The sequence below is a fragment of the Sapajus apella genome, unplaced genomic scaffold (genome assembly GCF_009761245.1).
Source record: "Sapajus apella isolate SASKATOON/1434 unplaced genomic scaffold, GSC_monkey_1.0 scaffold40, whole genome shotgun sequence".
NCBI classification, from domain to species: Eukaryota; Metazoa; Chordata; class Mammalia; order Primates; family Cebidae; genus Sapajus; species Sapajus apella.
The window spans coordinates 16,164,253-16,177,458 of NW_022436980.1; the positions used below are offsets into that span (position 1 = coordinate 16,164,253).

At 34.5% G+C, this 13,206-nt stretch overlaps 1 long non-coding RNA gene across 1 annotated transcript in view; it reads right to left on the reverse strand.

Moving 5' to 3' along the window:
* The window catches only part of LOC116565531, a 99,531-nt gene extending 88,710 nt beyond the window's left edge, over positions 1–10,821 (reverse strand). The window contains exon 1 of the long non-coding RNA XR_004275488.1: positions 10,370–10,821. This is a non-coding gene — a long non-coding RNA (uncharacterized LOC116565531). The remainder of the gene's footprint in view (positions 1–10,369) is intronic.
* Between the last annotated feature and the right edge of the window lie 2,385 nt (positions 10,822–13,206).

Sequence of the window (13,206 nt, forward strand, 5' to 3'; positions counted from 1 at the left end):
CTCCAGTCTTACCTGAGAAATAATTCCTTTTAAAATGCAAATTTCAGGGAAAGAAAAGCCAGGAAACAGAAATGTTTGCTGTTTGGCTAAAACCTATGATGAGATATTTAAAGATTTCTTTTTTTAAGAGCTTTATGGTCAAAAATTGACTTAATTAACAACTGATATTCAGGCTACAATTTTTTTTAAAAGCCTCCCTGCTTTTTCTGTTTTGGATTCTATTTCTGTTATGGAATTTTTTTAGTCCACAGAAGCACCTTTTAATTATATGTTTAATTCCTTTGTCTGCTTCCCAATTGTCTGCTTTAGGATTTGTTCTTCCATTTACTTCTGCCCTTATTTCTTTTGTCATCTTAATACCCCTTGAGGAACAAATGAAATGGTGCCACTGACCCTCTTTCATCCTCTGTCTTCCTCACAAGCCTTAAGAGTGATAAGTCAGTTCCTCTCAGGTATAAGGTTCTATTGTCTTTCATATCCAGCAACCTAATCTTTTGGCTGTTAGGAGGTGAGGTACTGAGGGACTCCTCCTGCATCTGTGAGGGGCAGGGTTTCAAAGGCAGGAATTTCCCAGCTCTACCCCTTCATCTGGGAATGTAAAGTTCTTTGTCTGGGTTTCCCAGCATGGGCTAGGTAGAGAAATCCACGTGGGCTCCTTTGTCTAAAAACCCCCGCTGAGAGCTCTGGGAGGAGAGGGCTCTTTAACTCAGAGTTGTGGACCAAGTAGCCAATCTGGTATAGAGTCAAAGATCAATCCCTCCAGAGGAAGTTTGCAAGAACTTCTCTCATTGGATGAGAACATGAATGGGGAGGGAATAACTCAAGGGTTAAAATCTAGCACCTCCCTCCCTATATGGATTCCTTCTCTGGATCCCGTTCAGTGCCGCGTGGGAGCCGTTTCTCTTTCTCTCTCTCTCTGTCTCTCACTCTCTCTCTCTCTCTCTCTCTGTCTAATAAATCGCTTTCCGCCAAACTCTTTGAGTCCGTGGTATTTATTAGAATGGCAAACTCAGCCTCAGGGGCCTCTTTCCCCATCCTTCGGAGTAACAGAGGCCAAGAACCTCAGATCCGGGAACCAGGAGCATCTTTGGGACACCCACACTCCCCTGTCCTGGGTTACAGTACCAAGTCTTGCTTTATAGCAGTCGCTGGCAAGAACTACAATTTTAAAGGTAACTAACAATGTTACAGCAACCAGTTATTATTGCAGAAGGGAAACCCTTACTTCTCCTTCTTCATTTCTTTGGATGCTTAGATGTATGACTAAGTCAGACACAACTGAAAATCAGACAGTTATTTTAAACAGCTTCTGAATTATCTTTTAGGCTTATCTGTATGTAGCTACCCAATGGGTTCACCTTGCCTAGAAATCAAGACAGAAAAATTGCAATAGAGAAAGAGTTTAATTTATGCAGAGCCAGCTGTACAGGAGACCAGAGTTTTATTATTACTCAAATCAGTCTTTCTGAAAACACAGTGATCCGGGTTTTCATAGTTTGGTGGGTAGAGAGTCAGAAAGTGGGGAGTGCTGATTGGTTGGGTCAGAGCTGAAATCCTATAGAGTTGAGGTTGTTCTCTTGTACTGAGTCAGTTCCTGTGTGGGGGCCACAAGACGGGATGAGCTAGTTTTTGGATCTGGGTAGTGCTAGCTGATTCATCAAGTACAGGGCCTGCAGAATATCTCAAGCTTTGTTCTTAGGTTTACAATAGTAGCATTATTCCGAGAAACAATTTGGGATGTTTAGAATCTTACAGCCTTCAGCTGCATGATTCCTAAACCATAATTTCTAATCTTTTAGCTAATCTATTAGGCCTGCAAAGACAGTATGGTCCACCAGACAGAAAGGGGGTTTGTTTGCGGAAAGGACGCTTATCAATTCTGTTTCAAAGCTAAACTATGAACAAAGTTCCTCCCAAAGGAAGGACCCCAGATCCAAAGTTAGTTTGGCCTATGCCCAGGAATGAACAAGGATAGCTTGGAGGTTAGAAGCTAGATGGAATTAGTTAGGTTAAATCTCTTTCACTATAATAATTGTCTTAGTTATAATTTTTGAAAATGTAGTTTCACGTATACTTTATTGTAAGAATCCTCTAATTAATTCTTAATTTATATTAACTTAGCAACCATTTAAAATCTTCCTCTTTGTCTCACCTAAGGCACCCAAAACTCCTTGAGAAAACATGTTCTTTCTGTATGCCTTTGAGATGTAAATCTCCCACCTGGTATTCTCTAGGACTTGATAACATTCTTTTGAAAAAATCTGTAAGATCTCTGTATCTATCTGCATGATCGTTTGTGTTTATACACATATACATGTATGATATCTGTTGTATTTACATGATACAAAATCCCTTGATTGAATTTTAAATTGATTTAAAAGACAAATGAACATGCATAAATTAAATACTTTAGACTCCTAAAAGTATAGAAACTAACTCAAATTATTTTCAAGCTCATGTGACTTGGATAAATGTTTGTAAATAAGGCTAGCTTAATATTGCTGGTTTAAAAAACAGTAAATCAAATAAATATGAGTGAGATAGAAGTGTATCTCTTTGGTAACTACATCCTTAGAGTTTTGCTAACTTACATTAAATGATGGTTATTCATTGAATATTTAGTTCATTTCTAAATAAAAGATTAAAACATTAATTATGCAATATAGGTTTAAATTTATTTATATTTGGCTTCTTACATCTTATAGAAAGATAAAATAGATTTCGGTTTGTTAGCAAATATGTCCTTTTCCACATTGGAAAATATGTTCTATCAGGAAGTCTATGTTTCTAGAAGCCATAACGTATATAGTCATAAAATGGGTTGGTATGTGACTTCAAAGTTGTTTACTTCCTAGAGTTTTACTAGAAATTAAGATTCTTAGGATTATGTAACTGGAAATTAATACGTATACTTAAAACTACTAAAAATAAAATAATTCTGTATATAAAGTGTACAAGCAAATTAATGTGTTATAAGGTATCAACATGTGTTTTTGTTGAGGAAAGAAATCATTTTGTCTAGGTAGAGGTTATTTAAAGGTTGACTCAAAAATAAATGAATGGAGGAAAGAATGATTGAGCTGAACTTGAATAAATATAGAAGGTTGGGAAAAGAAAGATAATGAAAAAAATCTTATGTGGTTAAAATGATAAAAATTTACTAAATTTATTATAAGTGTTTTAAAATTGAGACAACATTAATAGTACACTAGTACAAAACTAGAATTTGCTTTTTAAAGATATTCATGTAGTATTAATAAGAGATAATAAAAGATTTTTGTTTGCCAAAACAAAGAGAGAGCGAGAAACATGATATGTGTGCCTCAGTTATCTTTACTAGGCCTTTTGATTATTTAGGAAAACTGAATTAAAGATAAGTTTTTCTATAAAAAATGTAACTTCCTGTATTTGATTCTAAAATTTTTTAGTTATTACCCTGAATTATTAGAATTTCATATTTCCTTGTAATTCTATTTTTATCAAGTGTTTTAATCATTTGATATTTAATAAACTTCTCAAAAATCAAAATTTGGGGGTCTTTTTGATGCCATTTAACTTTCTCTTCACCTGATTCCTCCAGATTTCAGAAACTTTTGTGAGTATTCTTATTTTATGGCAATATGGTTATTTGTGTACCTTCAATCAGAATCTGTTTTGGAGTTCCACAAGGGCTCCTGAACATCTAAAGCACAGACATTAAGCCAGTTCGCCTGATTCAATGTTTCAAGTTATATGGAAAGCATTGTCAGGTAAGTGATGCTGAATGTTCTGCCTGTATTATTAATATAAGTGTTCCGAAATTGTATGAGATTACTAAAAATCTAGTATGTCATCAGTTATAATTTTTGGATATTATGTTAAATGTTATATTCATCAGAAATAACCACATTTATCTGTCATTTATGAGTGATAATAAACTACCATAAGACCTTTAACCATGGTTATTTTAAGTCTCATTGTTCACAGTTAATTGCTTTATTCTGACACTATTTCTAAAAGTGCTTTGCAATTAGCTACAGTCTAAAATTTGCTTATTCTTCAAGAAGAAGCATGGGAAAGACCCTAACAAATGCCCTTGAATATAGATTTCTTTTAACTTTAGAATCATGTCACTGGACTGTATAAGAATTTCCAGAACACTTATGAAGAAACTGATGGATTCCTAAAACTCCCAACCTAACACCAAGCAAAACAAGAATTAATTACATTGTACTGAAATATTTTTTATGCTTTTCGTTTGAAGCATTACTAATTCTTTTTATGTTTTGTTTTCTAAAGTTAAGAAAACTTTTTCTCTTAAACTGTCTATAGCTTTATAGCAATTTGGTAATGTATACTTTCGTGAACAGCATTTAAACATTTATCTTTTCTTTACCTGATCCTTTCAGATTTCAGAAACTATACTTTTGTGAGCAACATTTAAACATTTGTCTTTCTGTTTTTATTTTTTTAGACAGGATTTCTCTGTCACCCAGGCTGGAGTACAGTGGTATGATCAAGGCCCACTGTAACTTCTGCCTCACAGGCCCAAATGATTCTCCTGCCTCAGCCTCCTGAGTAGTTGGAATTACAGGCATGTGCCACCAAGCCCAGGCAATTCTGTTTGTATCTTTAGTAGAGACAGGTTTCACCACGTTGGTTAGGCTGCTCTGGAACTCCTGACCTCAGGTGATCCACTTGCCTCGGCCTCCCAAAATGTTGAGATTACAGGTGTGAGCCACTGCACCCAGCCACATTTATCTTTCTCTTTATCTGATTCCTCCAGTTTCAGAAATTATTTGTGAGTGTTCTTACTTTATGGAAGTATGGTTATTTGTATACCTTCAATAAGAATCCATTCTCTTGAATAACAAAACACAACTAGAAACACTGGTCATTGTTTCCAGGTTTTGGACATAATGGCATATGTTTGAAATTGACCACTGTGCTTTAAGATATTAAGGTTGACTTTGTGGAACTAAGAAAAAGACTCAGAAAAACTGGCCTGGCACCTTAAATACATAACTCACATGATTGTCTTACAGGTAGGTAAAGAGCGCCACTTCTTGGCAACTCCCAAAAAGTCAGGATATTTTGAGAACCTCGAGAAGAGAGGAATTCATGCAGATACTACAGATATTGCAGGGAGAGTTTGAGGTCGCATCTTTGACTTGGTTTCCTAGCCTTGAGAGGCTTTAAAAAGAAGTCTAATCTGAGATTTATTGTAAAATGTTTCAGCAAAGCAGACTTTATAAAGGGCCTGCAACTCTAATCACTATTCTTGCTAAACCATGTAAATGATCTATGTAATAAACTATGTAAATAATCACAACAAAGACTAACCTTATTTTGCAACCAAATTAGTTTTAATATAGATATCTTTGGTAGAAATGGAGGCGGATGTAGAGAAAAAATATGTTTTAGAATAAAATTATAGTACACCTGTTATTAGATTTTAGAACACTATTTTTGAGATTTTATTTTTTACTTGTTATCTGTACTGAATACCAAACACTTTTAGTTTCCTCCTGTATCTGGCTATAAATCTCCAAAACATTATTTCCAATTATTTTTCCCCTTTTGACTTGGAATAGCTAATAATTAAAACTGTTTTCTTGTGCTTCTACAAGCTAAAGTGGGTTCACTTGATAAATAGACTCAAGAGAAACCACCACACTGGCCTGTGTTTAGATAACCTTTATGATATTTAAACAACAAAGCAGGTAACTCTGTTGAATTGCCATTGATTTCCCTGGTTCAACTGAAGATGCTTCAGCCCAGATTCAAAAATCTCCACTGGCTGCCCTCCAGACTCAGAGACTAACTTAAACATTGCTCTGCACATTAACTTTTGTTTTTATTTTTGTTTCCTGATAAAGACATCTAGTTAAATATGTGTATGTTTGCACTATGTAGAGCAGTAGTCTCCAACCTTTTGGCGCCAGGGACCAATTTTTGTGGAAGACAATTTTTCCATAGATAGTACAGGAATGTGGTTTTTGGATGCAACTGTTCCACCTCAGATCATCAAGTATTAGATTCTCATAAGGAGAATCTAATAAGGAGAATGCAACCTAGCTTCCTAGCCTGTGGAGTTCACAGCAGGGTTCAGGATCCTGTAAGAATCTAATGCTGCCACTGATTTGACAAAAGGTTGAGCTCATGCAGTAATGCTCGCTCACTTGTGGCTCACGTATTTCTGTGTGACCCAGTTCCTAACAGGCCACAGACTGGAACTGGTTTAACTTAACTGACTTATTCTAAGGACTAAGATACTGATTTAAGAAGATGTGGTACAGTGTACTCAAATTTGTTCTGTTCTGCTTGTTCCAATCTATGTTTTCTTTCCCTCTGCCAATCTCTTCTCTTAAATTTTCTAATTCAAAGAAATCACCATAGCTACCAATTTTACTTTAACATGTGAAATTTCTGAAAATAAAGTTTCAAATGGGGGACTGAAGGAAACCAAAATATGACACCCCAAAATATATTTGGCATATTTTGAAATGTCTATTTAGAGGGGCTGCAGACACAGAAATAGTTTCGAAAAGCTGTCCTTGTGGGAGAGATTTGCATCTGTAGAGAAAATCTACATTAGTCAATAGCAGATGCAGAAGCTTTCTCAGAGGTTCTCTTATCCAAGTCTAGGAAAGATTAATTCACAGAATAAGAAGAATGAAAATGTGACACTTTTAAAGATCTAACAGAGACTACCATTTATTATTTCTGAGAGCTGCTACTTGTCAGTCTTCATGTGCATACCAAGACATGTTTTGCTAACCACAGCTTTCCTCTCTCTCCCTCCCTTAACCTGCCACCATATTTCAAGCCTCTATTCATTTCCATACAATACAAAAACTTCAATTATTTGGCTCTTGAGTCTCATACTGATAGTGACAGGAGACAGACAAATTCCTAGGCAGACAGGGACACATCCCCAGTGAAATCCAGCCTTCAAGCCAAAGACAGCCTGAAACCTGAAAACCAAACTGCTGGTTCCACATAAAGCCCATGACTGGAGTGAGAACTTTCTCAATGCTTTTTAACCAATTGAATGGTCCTTTTTCTAAGACTACCCATGAACCAATCAACACACATGCCCCTATTTTATGAGCCCTTAAAAACCTCAGACTCAGCTGCAAAGAGGACTGCCCACTTTTGGGTTCCTTCTTGCAGCTGAAGGCAAGCTGAATTCAAGGTGCCCTCTAACATTTGAGAACTTTCCTTCTGTCACTTAATAAAATTATTCTCTGCCTTACTCATTCTCTGGTGTTTGTGCACCTTATTCTTCCTGATTTTGGGACAGGAACCCAGAACTCACTGAGCTGCGGGCAGCAGGAACAAATGAGTGCTAACCCTCCTGTTCACTGAGCTGTGGGCAATGGGAATAAGAGAGCTGTAATATGCTCCCATTTGCCTAGCTGTGATTTTGAAGAGGTGAAGCCATTGGGTACCATTCCCTCCTGGACAGCTTGCTGAACTACAAAAGCCACAACATTTCTTGGGGAGTCAGACCTCAGGATTCCCCTCAGGTGAAAGCTATAACATCCCCTCTGGCTCTGCAGTTGCTGGCATCTCTGAGTTTTCAAGTGTTACCATGTTCCCCTTGTCTAGACACTGGTGCCCAATGTGAAAGCCACTTGCAGTATGCCTGGTCCAGCTATGGCTGAGCATGCCATCCCTGTTCTGGTGTAGGATCTGGGCCAAGGTATGAGCCAAGTGCAGTCTGCCAGGCCAAGTCATTGGAGCAAGCCCTGTAGGCCTGAGTGAGGCCCTGGGAAGTTGTCATGGCAGCTGCAGAGACTTCTGGCTGGCAAAGTAGCAGTAAAGGAATCCTGTAACAATATTTGTGGAATTCCTATATCTATGTGCCCATTAATAAATTTATAAATGTTTACATTTTCTTCTGTTATTCTATTATCAATTCATTCAGCTGACTTAGTCTCTTAGACCTTAGAGAAAAACGTTTAAATTTCTGACAGTATATATAATATATATGTACACACACATACATGGATGTTTGTATACATATACATGCATAGTTTTCTTTCAAATCTATTCCACATATAATGACCATAAAGAGTTCATGTTCATCTTAAAAAATCATAATATGTACTACAATAGGACTACTCTTGTTTTAAAAAAATATAAATAAATAAATACTAAAAAAAATCATAATATGGTAAGGCAAATTATTATTGTAGTGACATATTTCATCTTCTCTGCTGCTCAATAAAGGCATACACTTCAATTGTTGAGAAAATTCTCAACTTATGTGGTAATAACTATCTCCCACTAAAGAAAGTAAAAATGTAAGATTTGAGTTTTTGTTACTACTACAGCTATTTAGTAGAAAATATGAATATCTTAAGTTCCTCAGTGAGATGACTTATTCTATAAATTGAATAGAAGAGCATGAGGATCTATTTAGACAATGAGTGACACCAGTGCTTCCACATGTAATTAGTTTCAGAGGCACCAACGACGTTGTTTCTAGGGACAGCTTCTAGTGCCTATGTGAGCAATATTAGCAGGGCAAGCTAAATTATTCTCCGGTGCATTAGCAGAAAAGTCTTTACTGAACAAATCTGGGTAATTGTGAGCATAGCTCCTGGCCACACAGCTTTCAAGACTGGTTTTCTAGCTTTTAAAAAAATAAATGGCTTCCTCACCATCACATTAATAAACTGAATCTTTTACAACTGGGTTGCTTTTATTTGCTTTCAAATGAAGAAAACTCACTGATTAAAAAATGCTATCAGTGGTGATTAAAAAAAGATTGTCAGAGATTGTAGGAAATCTACACTTGGTTGGGGATAAAAAGAAGTAAATAAAGAACTAGTGTTAATGAATGAAACTTTGTGAACATAGAACAATATGAAAGGCATAAAAAGTGAGTAGTAAACCTCCTTCTAGTGATGCTGAGCAATTTAAAGAGAAGAGGAGATATAGCTTACAAATTACTGCATGAAACAAAACCAAACAACATTCTCTATTTGTGTGGAGAAAAACAAACTTCTTATTTGTTTGCAACTGTGAGGCTGCGATGGTTACACACACAGAAACATAATATTTTTATTGTGGGTGTTGGTATCATTGTGAATGCATAATTTTGTATTGGCCCCAAACTCCTCCTAAAAACCAAAAGTCTACTTGGCCAGCAAAAGAAATAGAAAATATCTTCAATAAAAACTAAGAAACATGGCATCAATATAAGGCTCAGAATATGCAGATGGGGATGGTATGACTAGACTACCAACAGCAGAAACAGTGCAAAATGTACAGTTTGTTAGCATGTGTAGAAGTAATAAAAGAGAAACTGATCACTATCAGATCTGGAACCTTAATATTTCAAAATAAATAAATAAATTAATTAAAATAAATTAAAACCCCAAATGGAAAACAACAGCAAAGCTTCAAAAAGAAATTTGATTAAGTCCCAGGACATCAGAAATATCTGGGATACTTGTTCATTCATGACCTCTAAGATGTAAGTAAAGGCACACAAAGAACCAAAGTAGCTGTAAATATTTAACAACAGAAAATCAAATACTGATGTGGATTTCGGAAACATCAAAAAATCTTCCCTCCCATAAGGACTGAGTTTAATTTAGAGGAGACATAGGAAAAGGTATCAAGTTGAGCATAGCAAAAACAGTCTGGGTAAGAAAGAGAATAGGTTCATATATCAAGCTACAAAAAACCCAGGAGAGTGAAAAACCAGACATTACTGTACAGAAAAATAAGCATCTAAAAGTAGGAAAATTGTTTTTGAAAACAAGGACAATATGACTCTAGGAAACATAGAGCAGGAAGTAAGAAAACACATTCCTGAATCTGCTGTATCTCCGGGAGACAAAGAAGAGGTCACAAAAAGTTATAATGATTAGAGTTCTTCACTGAAACAATCTCATACAAAATCTAAAACGCTGAAAGTTGAAAAAGCTACTCTAGTCCATTACTACTCCTTGTAGAGGAATCCTCTCCTAGTGAGAGAGAAAAACACTTCAAACAAAATTGTAAAAAACCTAAATAGGACAAATGCATTAAATCAGGCAAAAATGTTTTAATATTAAAGGTTATAATTCCCAATAGAATGTGACAATTATTAATATAAGTGGACTAAACAAACTAGTAACATCTGTTATTAAAAAACCCACTAAGTAATAAAAGGTAAAATAGACATGCACAAAAAGAAAAACAAAGAGAACAAAAACAGATTTTAATGTACTTCTCTCACGCTAGACAGAAACAATTAAGATATATCAAACTCCATATTCTAATATAAGGACCTTCTTCACCAAGGCATGAAATCTGACCACATAGTAGAAGACAAAGAAAACTTGAATAAATTGCAAAACTATGAATATTAGAAATAGTTTTCTCTGACCATAGTGCAACCGCTGTGAGACATATCTGAATGGCATCAGCAGCTCATTTCCTTTCTCCTTTTCAAGGCTCAGAAGAGCGTTGGCTCAGTTTCTGTTGCCCTGAGGATATTTGTGCAGAGGCAATGTCTTTGGCTAATGTCAGCTTAGCTGGCATGTAAGTCTGTTGCCCCTGCCTAGGGCCTTAGTATAAAGACTTTGTCTCTTGACTCACAGAAACACTCACAGCACTTCTGGGCCTGGAGATTCCTTTATCTGCCCTTTGTTACTCAGAGAAACTAAGTATTCCCCAATCCCTTTGAGGAAACTCCACAGACATTTTGTTGGAGTGGAGCTCAAAACTGACCTTGGAGGCCTCTCAGTTAGATGTCCAGGCAGCTGGAACCTTGTTCAAAGTACACTCAGCACAGTTATGCTCAGCCTATACTGTGAAATGTCAGTTCAAAGACTGTGTGTGGTCTGCTATTTCTCTGCTGGTATGCTTCCCCCCAATAAACTCTACCTTATATTTGCATTGTGAGTTACCAGTAATAGGTATCTATGATTATCTGCCCCAAGACAGCAACAAAATCAGAAATTAATGAAGCATTTGAAAAAAAGAAAGAAAAGAAAAAGTACTTCTCTTGGAAGTGGAGAGTCAAAGTAAGAAATTCATAAAGTAAAAAAGATTATTGAGTTAGAAAACAAACATATAAAACTAATATATAAATTAAATATGGTTCACAGATAACATCAACCAAAAAGACAAACTATTTCAACCTAATTAAAGAGAAAGTGGAGAAAGAACAGATATCTAGAAATAAAAATGGAAAGGAATAAATAACCCTTCAACTGGATTAAATTTTGAAAAAATAATGAGTATTCATTGCACATCACTAAGCAAACACAGCTAAAAACTTAGGTAAAATGTAAAATTTTCTGGGAAAATATAATTTGGCCAAAGTGACCCACTTAGAAAGGAAGTATAACCAATATTTTTTCAGTTTAACATAATTGTAAAACAGAAAACAAAAATTTTTAAAAACTACTTAAAGTAAAAGTAAAATAATTTAGGCAAATAGCAGGATATAAAATTAATATATAAAGTATAACAATGAATTTGAATATTATATATCATAACTAAATGTATAAAACTATATGTAACTATATAACTATGTATATAATATTTATGACTAACAAAAGACAAAATGAATAAGAAGACTTCATTTTTTTATAGCCTACAGTCATATATATGTGCGTGTGTGTATATATATATATATGACAGAGAAAGTCATAAACCTAAGAATGTGTATGAACTATCTAAGGAATATTTAAAACACTTTAGAAAGACGTTAAAGTAGAATTGAACAAATATTCAGGGATAGAAGTATTCAACACTGTTAATGTGTCTGTTTCCCCTAATTTACAAATTTAACATGATCTTGATAAAAATTCCTGAAAAAAGTACAAGGTAGGGGAGTTAGTCCTAACAGAATTATGTAATATATTTTTAAATTAAAATAGTGTAGTTTTACTGGAAGAAGAGACAAACCAATGGAACAGGATAGGATGCCTACAAATAAATCCAAGTCATTTTAGAAATTTAATATAGAAAATCAAGGCAGCCATTATAAATAAGTAGAAAAGTTTGATTTTTTAATAAATGTGATAATTTAATTGGATAGCAATTTAAAAAATAGTTACATGTAATTAACTCTAAAGTTAGTTAATGTAGAAAACAAACAAACAGGTTTTAGTTAGAAAAAGAAGCCCAACTAGACTGAATCAATCAGAAAATTTAGTCAAGCAGATTCATACAAGCTAAACACAGAAAAATCATAACTTTAAATTGAGCACTAAAAAATAAAAATAAAAAATAGTATTTTTAAGATGGTGAAAAATTTGTAACCTTTAAGGATTAAATGTAATATTGAACAAGGACCAATGTAAATATAGCCAGAAGTCTATTGACTCCCTGAAAACTTATCATAACAAGTGAAAAGCACATCCTAGGGTTACCATTTTCTTGCATGCAAAAATAGTATTCCTATAGTGATTTGACTAAATTGAATACATTGTATAAATTTAAAATAATTTTAATTAAAATTTCCTCTTTTAAAAACAGCATTCATTTATCTTTAAAGTCATATGGAAGGATAGATTCTGGTACATAGTAAAGAAATATGTGAAGAAATAATATGAAGAATGGTTAGTGTCATTTTTGGCTATCAGAACATAGATCTAAAAAGCTAGTGACCTGTGGAACTGACTATACAATCCAGAAATAGATCCCCTGAAAGCAGATTCTAATATATAGGAAATGTAGTTTCTAATATATGGCAAAAGAATAGCTTATTTAGAAATAAAATAATATAGGCTACCCATTTGAAATATAATAAAATTGGAGCAGCATTTAAACCAGTTACAAAATCAGTTTCAGATACATCAAAACAGGAAACAAAAATTAGTGAGATATATTCCATAGTAGGGAATGCTAATACTACCAAATTCATAAAAGAGAAATGAACATTTCACCACGTAGACATGAAAAGCCTTTTGTGGCAAAACACACCATACATAGTGAATAAAAAGACTAGATATTTAAAAATGTGCAATGAGAATATCAAATAAATGTGCTATGTTTATAATAAAAGTGATAATCTATAGTCTATACATAGACATATAAGCCAATGCAAAGACAGGCAAGTCACAGAGGAGCAAGTGGTTAAGAACCATAAATAGATGCAGAAATCACTAGAATTAAGGAAAATGGAATTGAAATTATTAATGAGATATTTATCTCTTGTAGTTTAGAAAAAGGGTTAAAGTGAACGTAGTTAATAATGTAGGGGAAATGCAC